The sequence below is a fragment of the Canis aureus genome, chromosome 23 (genome assembly GCF_053574225.1).
Source record: "Canis aureus isolate CA01 chromosome 23, VMU_Caureus_v.1.0, whole genome shotgun sequence".
Classification (NCBI taxonomy): Eukaryota; Metazoa; Chordata; class Mammalia; order Carnivora; family Canidae; genus Canis; species Canis aureus.
The window spans coordinates 41,718,595-41,733,804 of record NC_135633.1 but is presented as its reverse complement, the minus strand read 5'-3'; the positions used below and the strand labels follow the sequence as shown (position 1 = coordinate 41,733,804).

The 15,210-nt window shown below is 36.6% G+C and overlaps 1 long non-coding RNA gene across 1 annotated transcript in view; it reads left to right on the top strand.

Moving 5' to 3' along the window:
* LOC144295049 (uncharacterized) overlaps window positions 1-15,210 on the top strand; it is an 80,134-nt gene that overhangs the window by 38,333 nt on the left and 26,591 nt on the right. The gene's annotated exons all lie outside the window — the stretch shown is intronic.

The following is a 15,210-nucleotide window of genomic DNA, read 5'->3' as shown; positions in this document are numbered from 1 at the left end:
CAAGAGTACCCACTCTTAAGGAATTTATAATCTAGATGAAGGAGACTAGTTTATACACAATCAATACAAGGTAATGAATACTATTCTGGATATATGAACTATGATCAACAGAAACACAGATAAAGAAATGTTTAACCCTGCCTCTGAAGGGAAAAGAAAGATTTAACCAATGAAATACTATTAAATTTGAAGAATTTATCCACTCATTTATTTATATATCCACACTTTTGTTGTCGTTCTTGAGAAACTTTATGTTCCAGGCACTGGCCTAGGTAATAGTGATGTAATTTTTAGCAATATATTCAACCCCAGATATATTATAACTAATACAGGATACAGAAATGATTTAAATAATTTCCTTAATGGATATATAATTGCAAACTGAAGTGTATTATATAAAGACAAAGAATGAGGGTCTGTAAAAGCATATAAGACAGTACTCAAATTTACCCTAAGGAAATGTGGCTTAAGCTTGGTGGAATTGATTAGGCAAAGTAAAGAATGAGATCAAGAAAGATCATTGCATACACAAAGATCATCTAAAAGAAAATAGAACACATGGGAAGTGATTTTTTTTTTATTTTATTTATTTATTTTTTTATTGGTGTTCAATTTACTAACATACAGAATAACACCCAGTGCCCGTCACCCATTCACTCCCACCCCCCGCCCTCCTCCCCTTCTACCACCCCTAGTTCGTTTCCCAGAGTTAGCAGTCTTTATGTTCTGTCTCCCTTTCTGATATTTCCCACACATTTCTTCTCCCTTCCCTTATTTTCCCTTTCACTATTATTTATATTCCCCAAATGAATGAGAACATATAATGTTTGTCCTTCTCTGACTGACTTACTTCACTCAGCATAATACCCTCCAGTTCCATCCACGTTGAAGCAAATGGTGGGTATTTGTCATTTCTAATAGCTGAGTAATATTCCATTGTATACATAAACCACATCTTCTTTATCCATTCATCTTTCGTTGGACACCGAGGCTCCTTCCACAGTTTGGCTATCGTGGCCATTGCTGCTAGAAACATCGGGGTGCAGGTGTCCCAGCGTTTCATTGCATTTGTATCTTTGGGGTAAATCCCCAACAGTGCAATTGCTGGGTCGTAGGGCAGGTATATTTTTAACTGTTTGAGGAACCTCCACACAGTTTTCCACAGTGGCTGCACCAGTTCACATTCCCACCAACAGTGTAAGAGGGTTCCCTTTTCTTAGCCAGCCTTATTAAAAAGAAGAGAGAGAAGACTCAAATTAATAAAATCATGAATGAGAAAGGAGAGATCACTACCAACACCAAGGAAATACAAACGATTTTAAAAACCTATTATGAACAGCTATACGCCAATAAATTAGGCAATCTAGAAGAAATGGACGCATTCCTGGAAAGCCACAAACTACCAAAACTGGAACAGGAAGAAATAGAAAACCTGAACAGGCCAATAACCAGGGAGGAAATTGAAGCAGTCATCAAAAACCTCCCAAGACACAAGAGTCCAGGGCCAGATGGCTTCCCAGGAGAATTTTATCAAACGTTTAAAGAAGAAATCATACCTATTCTCCTAAAGCTGTTTGGAAAGATAGAAAGAGATGGAGTACTTCCAAATTCGTTCTATGAAGCCAGCATCACCTTAATTCCAAAGCCAGACAAAGACCCCGCCAAAAAGGAGAATTACAGACCAATATCCCTGATGAACATGGATGCAAAAATTCTCAACAAGATACTGGCCAATAGGATCCAACAGTACATTAAGAAAATTATTCACCATGACCAAGTAGGATTTATCCCTGGGACACAAGGCTGGTTCAACACCCGTAAAACAATCAATGTGATTCATCATATCAGCAAGAGAAAAACCAAGAACCATATGATCCTCTCATTGGATGCAGAGAAAGCATTTGACAAAATACAGCATCCATTCCTGATCAAAACTCTTCAGAGTGTAGGGATAGAGGGAACATTCCTCGACATCTTAAAAGCCATCTATGAAAAGCCCACAGCAAATATCATTCTCAATGGGGAAGCACTGGGAGCCTTTCCCCTAAGATCAGGAACAAGACAGGGATGTCCACTCTCACCACTGCTATTCAACATAGTACTGGAAGTCCTAGCCTCAGCAATCAGACAACAAAAAGACATTAAAGGCATTCACATTGGCAAAGAAGAAGTCAAACTCTCCCTCTTCGCCGATGACATGATACTCTACATAGAAAACCCAAAAGTCTCCACCCCAAGATTGCTAGAACTCATACAGCAATTCGGTAGCGTGGCAGGATACAAAATCAATGCCCAGAAGTCAGTGGCATTTCTATACACTAACAATGAGACTGAAGAAAGAGAAATTAAGGAGTCAATCCCATTTACAATTGCACCCAAAAGCATAAGATACCTAGGAATAAACCTCACCAAAGATGTAAAGGATCTATACCCTCAAAACTATAGAACACTTCTGAAAGAAATTGAGGAAGACACAAAGAGATGGAAAAATATTCCATGCTCATGGATTGGCAGAATTAATATTGTGAAAATGTCAATGTTACCCAGGGCAATATACACGTTTAATGCAATCCCTATCAAAATACCATGGACTTTCTTCAGGGAAGTGATTTTTAAAACGCACAACCACAACCACCAAAAACCTTGTAGTAAAGCAGAGTATTGAAGAAGGATAAAGTAAGATGGCATGAAACCCTAGTCAGGACCACATAGGCAAGACTCCTAGGCCATGTTTAAGACTGTATACTAATGCTTAAGAGCAGTGAAAACCAATGGAAATTTTTGAATAGAATTCTACCATTCAAAGAAAAGGATTTGGTACAATGCCAGCATTAAAATAAGAGAGCATTTGGCATACTCAGAAAATGGTAACTTGTTGAGTTTAATTAATGCAAAATGGATATAGAGAGCTCTCCATGACAGCCTTAATAGCCCCTGACCTCCTTTTTCTTAGAGTACTTTTTTTTTTTTTTTTAGTGGAGAGATTGAGTGTTTGTTTATTAAAAGATTTGGACTCCATTATAATTGGCAACTATTTTTGTTTGATTTCTATTCTTGTTTTAAAGTTTTTATTTGAATTCCTATTAGTTAACACAGTATAATATTAGTTTCAGGTGTACAATATGGTGATTCAACACTTCTGTGCAACACTTGGTGCTCATCACAAGTGCGCTCCTTTATCCCCATCAAGTATTTCACCCATACACCTCCCCTCTGGTAACCATCAGTTTGTGCTCTATAGTGAAGAGCCTGTTTCTTGGTTTGCCAGTTTCTTATTTTTCCCTCCTTTGCTCATTTTCTTTGCTTCTTAAATTCCACATATGAGTGAAATCATATGGTATCTGTCTTTCTCTGACTTACTTCACCTAGCATAATACTTTCTAGCTCCATCCATGTCACTGCAAATGGCAAGATTTCATTCCTTTTTATGGCTGAGTAATATTTCATTTTATATATATATATAAAGTAATATTTCATTTTATAATCACATCTTCTTTATCCATTCATCAGTCAGTCAATGGACACCTGAGCTGTTTCCATAATTTGACTATTGTACATAATGCCACTGTGAACATCAAGGTGCATGTATCCCTTTCAGTATTTTTATATTCTTTGGGTAAATAATCTAGTAGTGCAATTGCTTGATTGTAGGGTGGTTAGTTCTATTTTTAATTTTTTAAGGAACCTCCGTACTGCTTTCCAGAGTAGCTGTACCAGTTTGCATTACCACCAGTATAAGAGGGTTCTTTTTTCTCCACATCCAATACCTGTTGCTTCCTGTGTTGTTGATTTTGACCATTCTGACTGATGTTAGGTGATATCTTACTGTAGTTTTGATTCGCATTTCCCTGAAGATCAGTGATGTTGAGCATATTTTTATGTGTATGTTGGCCATCTGGATATCCTCTTTGGAAAAATGTCTATTCATGTGTTCTGCCCATTTCTTAATTGGATTATTCATTTTTATAAGTTTTTCGTACATTTTGGATATTAATCCTTCATCAGAAAAGTTATTTGTACCTTCTCCCATTTCACAGGTTGCTTTTTAGTTTTGTTGATTATTTCCTTACCTCTGCAGAAGTTTTTATCTTGATGAAGTTCTAATACTTTATTTTTGCTTTTGTTTCCCTTGTATCCAAAGACAAATTTAGGAAGAAGTTGCTATGGCCAATGTCTAACTACTTGTGTTCTCCTCTGGGATTTTTGTGGTTTCAGGTCTCACCTTTAGGTCCTTAGTACATTTTGAATTTATTTTTGTGTTTTGTGTAAGAAAGGGGTCCAGTTTCATTCTTTTGCATATTGCCGTCCAGTTTTCCCAACACCGTTTGTTGAAGAGATTGTCTTTTTTCCATTGGTTATTCTTTATTGCTTTGTCAAGGATGAATTGATCATACAGCTGGGGGTTTATTTCTGGTTTTCTATTCTGTTCTACTGATCTACGTGCCTATTTCTGGGCCAGTACCATACTGTTTTGATCATGACAGCTTGTAATATAATTTGAAGTCTCTAATTGTGATGCTTCTCACTTTGCTTTTGTTTTTCAAGGTTGCTTTGGCTACTCAGGATCTTTTATAGTTCCCTAAAATTTTAGGAGTGTTTTCTCCCAATCCATAAGTATGAAATGTATTTCCATTTCTCCGTGTTATCTTCTAATTTCTATCATCATTGTAGAGCATTCACTTTACAAACCTGTAATTACAAATTCTTTCTCTACTCATTTGATGTATAACTATTTTTAAAGGCTTTTTGCCAATTTTTCTTAGAGACTTAGAGATGTATCCACCAAGGACCTAGGAGCTATGTCTTTCAAATGTAATCATCAGGGAAGATAGCACCCCTATTTCCCACTCTCTGTGGGAGGGCTGATAGGAGTCTAATTTGGGCAGGTGTCTTATTTTTTTTTAAGATTTATTTATTTATTTATTCATGAGAAATACACACAGAGAGAGATAGGCAGAGACACAGGCAGAACCAGGCTCCATGCACCGGGAGCCCGACATGGGACTCGATTCCGGGTCTCCAGGATTGCGCCCTGGGCCAAAGGCAGGTGCCAAACCGCTGCACCACCCAGGGATCCCCTGGGCAGATGTCTTATTCCAACTTGTAAAAATATTTCCTGTCATGAAGATAAAAGAAACTTTACTTTTCCTTTGTGCCAATTAGTAAACATAGATGGTCAATGACTCCCCACCTAACCCCAGCTCATAAAAACCAGAGTCTTTGCTTCAGTGGAATTGAGCTAAGACTAGCCTTTCTCCCCTATTGAAATGACCTTTGGTACAATTGTTACTTCCACAAAGATCTGACCATAAAACAGGAAACAGTATGCTCAGGAGTTTGCATTCCATTATTAGGCAACGTGGAACCATCAAAGGAAATTGAGGGGAGAAAAATTAGATAATTTACAAAGATGTCTTTTGGGGTAGTGTAGATGAAAACTTGAAGATTAGGTAAGATATTTTAAAAGAGCAGCAAGGATCTGATAATAGATTATATGTGAAAGATAAATTAGAGGAATTTTCAAGTCTGAAATCAAGATCTATAATTTAGCTGAATGGATAGATATTAATCCCAATTATTAATTGTCTCAGTTCATGCTTTTCTTGCTTGAAATATTCCATTCCTAACTCTCTATATGGTAGATTGCTTTAAAAGCTTCTGTATGTGTCAACTTACTTTTGTGTTTTCCTGGTAGAGCTCCCAAGTGGCAACAAGTTATTTCTTCCTATGGATTCTAGAGTACATTTGATGTCATTCTACATTGTGGAGTCTATAACCTTGTTATTTATTTGTTTGTTTGCCACATTTTACAGAGAAGAAAAAGTCTTATTCAGGGTTGAATGTCTACCATTGTACCTGTTACATAAAAGTTAAGGCTCATAGAAATGGGGAAGTAGAAATGATGAGAAAACCCCAAGTGTATATGAGTGAAGATAAAAGGAGGTAGGTTGTCAGGGTGCGTTGTGAGAGAAAGAGCACTGTTGATCATACAAAGTGGACCTAAGGTTTCTATTTAATGTACTAATATAAAGTTTCAAATTATAGAAGTTGCAGAATTTGAGCAAAATCAAACAGAAGCAGGGAAGAGGAAAAGCTAATATAACTAAGAGTTGCACTGTAACTAAGTACAGCAACAAAGCATGCCTCCAGAGAACTTCAAAAATGAGTGGATACACAGATTCCCAGGAGTACATGGAAACAACCCAACTTTTGGAGAAGCGACTATTACAGCCTGGCTTCAGAGTTGCACTAAGAAGCAAGGATATTAAAGGACTTTTAGAGAATGTCGCCTTAGGATAGGAACATTTCTTTTGTTTGGAGTCAGAAACTGGGGTAGAAAGAAGGGCTGCATGAATGGAAGCTCCAACTCCAAAGATGTACTTGAAAAGAGGTGACTTCAACTGCCTATTAAAAAGAAGAAAACCGATTTTTGTGATGGAAGTCTAAGGTTCTTAAATAAATATATCTTAAGATTTACTTGACAATCCTTCCTTACCATACCCTGGAATCCCAAATTATCACTATGTGGGATTTACCTCACTAGAAGGTACTCAATATTGTTTGTTGATTGGAATTGAATTGGTACATAGTCTGTATGTTAGTGTTTTCTATACAGAACTTTAGTCTTGGTAGTATTGTCTAGTTTAATCAACTATCAAAGTAAAATATTTCCTATGAAATTTACTAATTAAACAATTAAAGAATCTGAATATCTATATCCATTAGGAGGCAATTAACTATCATAGTATCTGGTACTTAATAGGTACCCAAAATTTTAGTTTCATTTTCCCGTGTCTTTTCTTTCCCTATCAAAAGCACATAAGGAAACAACCAACATGCTGTAATACTTTAATAAATATTGAAATGGAGGGGTGCTGAATTAATAATTCAGGCATCTGACTCTTGGTTTTAGCTCAGGTCATGGTCTCAGAGTCATGAGATCAAGCCCCATATTGGGCTACATGCTCAGCAGGGAGTCTGCTTAAGATTCTCTTTCTCCCTCTCCCTCTGACCCTCCCCCCATACGCATACACACTCTCTCTAAAATAAATAAATCTAAATAAATAAATAAATATTGAATTGGTATATGGAACTTCTGTTGATATTGTAACTGTATCAACTATAAATGATACCTAATTCAGAGATAAATATTCCTTAAGTAGGTTGAAGTTTTATAAATCTAATTAAATATATGTGAATGTTAAATGACCTCTGAAGTAATATATTTAATAAAAAATTTCTAAATGTATATTTTAAATAATAGATTTTGCAACATTTAAATTTTGTAGACATTTGTAATTAAAAATCATTAGAAATTCTGGGTGGCTGGTACCATAATTGACCTGTCAGAAGAATTGATGCCTGCTTTTCCATGAGTTAGCAGAATCATTTACTCACTCATAAAAAATAAGATGATTTTCTTTAATGACTTGAGACCATGCCTTTATTACTTTGGTGACTTTGCTTTAGTAAAAGGAATTCCATGAAATTTGTTAAGTCATTTAAAGTTGTTTATTTGCCTCTTTGATTTCCTTTTATGAAAATAAAATAGTCATGGTACACAATAAATATCTCAAGTATTTTAGTTGAAAAGATACCATAAAATAAAAGTTCTTTTCATTACCCTATAGGTGTAGGGCAATAGATAATGAAGACTAATGATGTATTTAATGATATTGTACTTATGCTGAACATGTCCACTGTTATAAATTCAGCACAGTAGGAGATATTTCAGTATGTGTATAGTGACAATTAGGATATGAGAATTTTGAAATTGAAATGGTACCTCAAAGTGACTCAATTAAATTATTCTTGTCAAAGATCCGTGTATTGTAACCTTTAGAGATTAAGTGATAAGTGCAAATTTTCAAAGCTAGTAAGGGACATATCCACACTATACCACGGGATACCATCCTACCCAACAAGCTTATTACCATCACTGAGCTCTAATTTTCTCAACTATAAAAATAGGATAAAAATACCTTAAAGTATTCTTTAAAAGGATGAAATGAGATAATGCCGTAAGTACTCAATAGATTATTGTTGTTGCCAATGCTATTATGCCACCTGTCTCAAGTTAATATTATTGCTTCCCAACCTCAACTAGGAAATATTAACAATAATAGAGTGTAATAATCTGAATTTAAGAGCAATCTATCTTAATAATGATTAAATGAAGGTAATCAAGGCATTTCTCATAAATGTATTTTTTCTAAAAGCTGCAATAAAGGCTGAGTACAATTACCTTTTGTAATATGATAAAATTGGGACACTAAGGCTGCAATTTCTTACCTCATAACAAATTAGTATGCAAGATGAAACCAAAGTTATTATCTATGCCAGAATTTCCTGAATTTTCAACACATTAGGTAGTTCTATTTGTCTAAGGAGCAGAGTAGGTGAAAATACTAAAATATTTCTTTAATATTAAAACTGATTTTACCTTTTGCTATTTTTACTTCTTTATTTCTATGTTAAATACTTTCCAGGAAGGAAGAAGAAAAATAGATGCCAAAATCAAATTTGTTCTGCCATAATGGATTAAAACTCTGAAAACCCCACAAAGGATGAGACTCATGTTTGAAAATACTCATCTCAATTGGTCAATCATACATACAACATTTAAGTTTAATAATTCTCTTTACCATCAGAAAATTATAAAATTCAAGAAGTTAAACTTTAATAGCCCTAATCTTGAAAGAAGAAAATGATTTAAGTGAAACACCAGTTACATTCTAGCTTCTTCTTTTTGGTCAGACTGACCAAGGATCTCCTCTGTCCAGACCAAGAATCAGGTCCTCAAAAAGCTCAAAATGCTACCACAGGATTAGTGGAAATCACTAGGTCCAACAGGGTGATGTTATCAGCAAGTCTAGGAAAAGCCAATGGAAATGTTGGGGGGGGGGGTATGGGTGAAATAAGATGATTTTAAAAATGAAAGTAGAATAATTGGAAAAGAAAGAAAGGAAAGAATCAAACAGATGACCTAGTACACTGAGCAACTACTCAGTCATGCCCAGAAATTGTCTTCTCTTTAGTTCTTATTAGTGGTGCATTCTCTCCTTCCAAATGCATTTAAAAACAGAAATGGAAAAAGACTGAAAAATTGTGCCATAACTAAGACCTTATTCTAAATTTAATTTCTTTCTAATTTTTAAAATTTTAATTTGAGCTCAAAGGGTTGAAAAAGTGTATTAGTTGTATGAACAAACAAAATCACTTTGAAGAAACTTCAACTTTCCTTAATTGCTTGCTAGTTTTACTTTATAAATATTGATAAATTACTCACTGAGAGTCTGGGCAGAATGGAATTGGCACACCTAAACAAAATACTGTGTACAGGGTTTGATATGGAAACTATTTGTAAAACTATAGGTGCAATTAGAAAATTTAGTAAGGTATAGCAATAACAGGGAGCTACTACTACCAACAGACTTTAGTGGGCAAGGGTGGTAGTTACCCAACAAATGATAAAAGACACTATTTTGTGGGTTACAATGACAACAAATAAGGTATTTTGTAAGTCCACAAGGGGTGGTGCTGGCACAACCAGAGAGGATAATAAGGAAATTCTATATAGTAAGAATATAGGTGTATTTTGAAGAAAATTGATTTCTATCTTTTCGCCATCTGCTACTTGTGCAAGATGGGCTCGAACAATCTGCCTATTGGCTGTTCATTCCTCCAGGGAATGATGGGGCATTAGTATAGGCCTCTGCTGTTGGCAAGTTGAGCACTCAACACTGTTAAAAATCAGATCACCCTTAATAAGATGAATTCGATGTTGTCAGCCTACTCCCTGCTATCATAGCACTTTTTAAGTGGACTTATTGAATAAGCATTGGAGTGGCTAGAAGTATTCTGACATCCACAAGATAGGTCATTTCATCTCAGCAAATCACAATGGACATTTATATCGAATGTGAATATTTTGACACTCTGACTATTTCAAGAATCACCAACATACCTCTCATAAAATCATTGTCACCAATATTTGTGGTGGTTAATTTTATGTATCAACTTAACTGGGCTAAGTAATGCCCAGATAGCCAGTAAAACATTATTTCTGGGTATGTCTGTGAGGGTGTTTCCAGAAGAGGTTAGCACTAATTCAGTAGACTGGGTAACGATATTAGCCCTCACCAATGTGGGTGGGGATCATCTAGCCTGTTGAGGGCCTGAATGGAACAAAATGCAAAAGAAGGACAAATTCCCTCTCTCAATTCTTGAGCTGAGACATCAATATTTTCCTCTTCTAAGACATTAGAACTGCTGGGCATTCTCCAGAATTTATACAAGCAAACTGCCCTGGTTCTCATGCCTTCAGACTTGAGTTGAATTATACCACTGCTTTCCTGTTCTCCAACCTGAAGATACCAGATTGTGGAACTTCTCAGTCTCCATAAATATGTGAGCCAATTCCTATAATAAACCTTCTCTTATCCATATCTATATATCTATATCTGTCTATATTCTATTGGTTCTGTTTTTCAGGAGAACAGCAACACAATATTCTAATCCTGTTCTAAATCACTAACAGGATGGCCAATCTATCAGAAACATCTGAATTCATATAGGTTAGTACTTAAGTCATGTCTTCTTCATACAAAGTAGATATAGGCATACGATTCACATAATTGCCTTGAACCCCTAAGCAGGTACAGAGGCCATCCGCATCCAGTTGGTGCTGGCATACCAGAAGTTGTAGGGAAATACCCTTGAGGCAATACATATGTGTTGAGATAGATATAAGCTGCAAGACTATATAGCATGAAAGAATGAGCCCCCTACTTAAGCAGTTTATTTGTACTTTCTGGGCTTGCTGAGCCTAAACTTATGTATACAATTTTCTAATTTCCAAGGGAATGCTACTGCATACATCCAATTTTATTATTTAGTAGATAGGATAATGCCTCATATATGATGGATGACTCAGGTCATCTAGTTTCTTGTGTCCTCTGAACAGGCTTTTAGTTATCTGGAGGGCTCAATAGCAAGCCACAAACTGATTTTCAAATGGAATATAGTTATTGGCTAAATAAAGCATAGACTTAAATGGAAAAATTGAAAGATCTGCACTGTGATTATCCTATTCTGGCTTGCTGAATGTTCCCTATAGCATTTCTTTATGCTACAGGCACTTCCAATTTCATTAGGTATGCTGAGTCATAAAGTCCGAGTGGTTGTGCACCTCACATCACAGCTTGACCTGATTCAAGGTTCTTTCTTGCTCTCATCCTACTTAAAGCTAGCAGTCTTTAGGTGACCAGGAAAATGAAGCACAACAAAGAACCCATATGATGTATATTGCTTCCAAAAACCCAGAAAGGCATACCAAAAGAAATTTTCCTCCTCCATTATATTTTGAGGTAGCAGGTTTATCAACATGACTTATTTTAAGATAAATATGCAAATATACACCAGGCCACCAAACCCATTTAAATTATACCAACATAGCTGGCTCCTAAACTTCTGTAGGCTACATCTTAGACCTTAGACATATATTTTTCTTATTAATACAATGAGGTGGTTAATATTTTCTACTCCTCAGGTTCAATTACTGTTATCAATATAATGGATTAGTATAATCTGTGAAATATCAAGGCCATCAAGATCTCTCTGGAATCTGTTATGACAGAGAAAATGAATGTTGACATGGTCTTGAAACAACGTGTAATACCTTTGCTTTTGCTGTATAAAAGGAAACTGGCTCTGATTATCTTTGTTGATAGATGGGGGAGGGGTGGCATTTTCTAGATCAATACCTGTATCCCAGATACCAGGAGGTTTATTGATTTATTTCAGTAACAAAATCTCATTTAAGAGCACATGGCAATTAGCATCACCACATGTTTAATTTTGTGAAAAATCATTCTTCAGGTGAGTGGAATCTGAATGTTGAAGGATTCCCCAGTCTACAGCTTTCAAATCTTTGAAGGTGGCACAAAATAAAATATATCCCCTTCTCCCCACTGCCACTACAGTTGTGCCAATTCTTTACTACTTTATAGGGGAGGGAACGATTCCAGATGCTTCCACTTGGCCTCCCCTATCATTCTCACTGCATAGACCAGGAAACCAGTGTGGGGGTACTGCCAATTATCCCTATAAGAATTCTGGGAATAAGAAAATAACCAAAGAATGTATTCACAGTCCCACTGAGCCAACTGTAAGATAGACTTGGTCCAGGACTCATCACTTGAACTTTATAAGCATTTACTATGTGGCATTGGGAATTTTCATCAATTCAAAACTAATATTTACTAAGCCCTGAAAATTCTAGAAATTTTAGTTAATTCCAGAATTTTATGAGTACATCGCCACTCTGGTAAATGCAGATTCTTTTGGGGAAACGTTATGTGAAGAGTCATAGTTTACAGTGATTTTCTTCAAATGAACCTATCTTCCACATCAACTGATGCCTCCAATATGTGGAATACCTTAATTTTAAGATACGGGAAGGAGGGACACCTGGGTGGCTGAGAGGTTGAGCATCTGCCTTCAGCTCAGGGCATCATACCGCTGTCCTGTGATCGAGTACCACATCAGGCTCCCTGCATGGAGCCTGCTTCTCCCTCTGCCTGTGTCTCTGCCTCTCTGTGTGTGTGTCTTTCATGAATAAGTAAATAAAATCTTAAAAAAAAATTATAGGTAGGAGAGCGAATCCCAACTATGACAAAGTGAATTAGGATTCTTCCCATAAGACCTAAAATAGTGTGTGTGTATACATATATACAGTCAATTCTCATTATTCACAGATTCCATACCTTTGAATTCATCTACTTGCTAAAATTTATCTGTAACCTCAAAGTCCATACTCATTGGCTTTCTCAGTAATTTATAAATATGTACAGAGTGAAGAAAATATTGAAATCACCTAAAGCCTGCGTTCCCAGCTGAGTTTGGATGAGGTGATTCCCTGCCTTCGTGTTTCAGCTTACAAGTAAACAAGGGTCATTCAGAGTTATTTAATGCCACACTTTCTACATTTTTATGCTTTGTGTTGGTGATTTTACTGTTTAAAATGTCCCCCAAGCATAGACCTAAGTAATGTTCTTAAGCACGATAAAGCTTAGGGAGAAAACACATGTGTTAGGGAAGTTTCATACAAATTATGTTAGAAATTTCATAGTAATTATGGTGATGTTGGCCAGGTGTCCAATGTTAATAATGAATCAATATGTATTAAATAAAGTGTCTTTAAACAAAAACACACATAAAACAAAGTTAATATATTGATCAGTTGATGAAAATGCTGTGGACAGAGGCTTTGGGGAACGTAGCCCTGTATTTCCCTTTTGGAGTAGTGGTTCAGTGCTTCAGTTTTCCCTAATTGAGTGGTTTGGTAGCTTTGTAGAATATAAATACCACACAAATAATGAGTACAGCCAGAATTGGCTGCCTGTATACATATATATCAAGAAGCTTGTTAGTTATCTGCTTATTAATTTCATTCCTAAAGACGGTATGATCAATTCATCAATATGGCAGATCTTTCTGGGTGAAACATTCTAATTACCTGTTCAATGTAGTTATTGTGGTAACTATGCCCACCTATCCCTTTGAGTTAAGTGATACATCTGGTCTCTCCATTCCCAAATCCTATTATTGTCAATGAAATCAGGAAGCCTGATACCATTGTATCAACCCCAGTGACAGCTCCGAATTACAGAGGTCAATCTCAATAGAGGTTTTGAGGAAACTAATGTCACTGGCTGTGTGCACCAGTTTTGATTACTTCAGCCTGATCAAACCTCATATTTCATTTCCCTTGGCCTAACACCCTTACAATCCACTCGTATATATCTTCCTAGACTCGTAGTGATATAAATTGGTAAGGTCCTATAAGTCTTTCAGTGTGTAATGTATCTCTTTCTATACCAGGCCTTGGGTGTCACTACCTGAACTATGTTGGCTCTAACTCTTACATGTGGAGAGTCAGTGAGGAGTGGGGCAAGCTAGATGTCCTGAGGAGTATGAGTATGCCATTGTGAAGTAACCATCCCAGATCAAATCACTGCAAGGCTATTATGAGACTTGAAAAACTGGTTCACTCAAAAACCATCTTTGTCTTTTCTTTTCTTTTTCTTTTTTGGCAGGTTAAGGAGAGAATTGTTGCTTCCCCTACCTAGGAATATTCATTGAAATTTGTGACATAAAATTCATCAGTCTTATCTGTGCTTACCAAAATATGCATTTACCATCTCTCAGGGTCTCTCTACTCCCACATCAGTTCTTTAATCTTTACTTAAGAGGCCTGATTGGGTTGATTAATTAGTGTTTCAATGCTGTAAGGCCCTGGGCTTTATCTTCTCTCATATCTATCTTGTGACTGCAAGAAATAGGAGACACCTTCAAAGCTTCCATAACAGATTTTTAAAAAAATTTCCCACTGGTTTCTTCTGATTTGGGCAGTGGAAGTCTGCAACTTATCTTTCTCCCCTCTATGCTCTCAGATTTTCAGCATTAGCTCTGGTACAGCAGTCTTTGCAATCACTGTGGTCACCAAGGTTGGTAAATGCAATAGCCACTTGATATCCCAACACCTTGCTCTCTATCTGCACTTCACCCTCTGCTACCACTAGTGGTAGATCCGTAACTGTGACACCTTCAGGAGACACAGACTTCTACTACCCCATTCTGCTTCAGCAAAATGACATTACAGACCCATTTTAAAGGTCTGTTTCTTGGGGCAACTTCCTGTATCACTTACTGTATGAGTCAGGATCTGAAGAAGTGAGGGCACAATTAAAATGGGGTAACTTGGTATAGTGAAGAAACTGTTTACAGATGCATGAGCATTAAGCAAATGTACAGTGTCCTGAGCTAACAACAGTAGGATGGACATTTTGCCACTGAGTGTGGTGAAGCAAACAGAGGGAGTAGGAACTAGAGTCCAAAAAGATATCTGTAATGGAGTCCCAGGCAACATGAGCCATGGCCTTCAATAGCTCATCTACAGTGACACCTACAGGGAAGAAAACACAAAATAAAAACCCATACTTAGGGGCACCCTGAGTGGCTCAGTGGTTTAGCACCGCCTTCAGCCCAGGACGTGATCCTGGAGACCTGGGATCGAGTCCCATGTCGGGCTTCCTGCATGGAGCCTACTTCTCCCTCTGCCGGTGCCTCTCTCCCTGTGTGTCTCTCATGAATAAATAAATAAAATCTTTAAAAAAAATACCCACACTTACAACTGCTGCCACTATT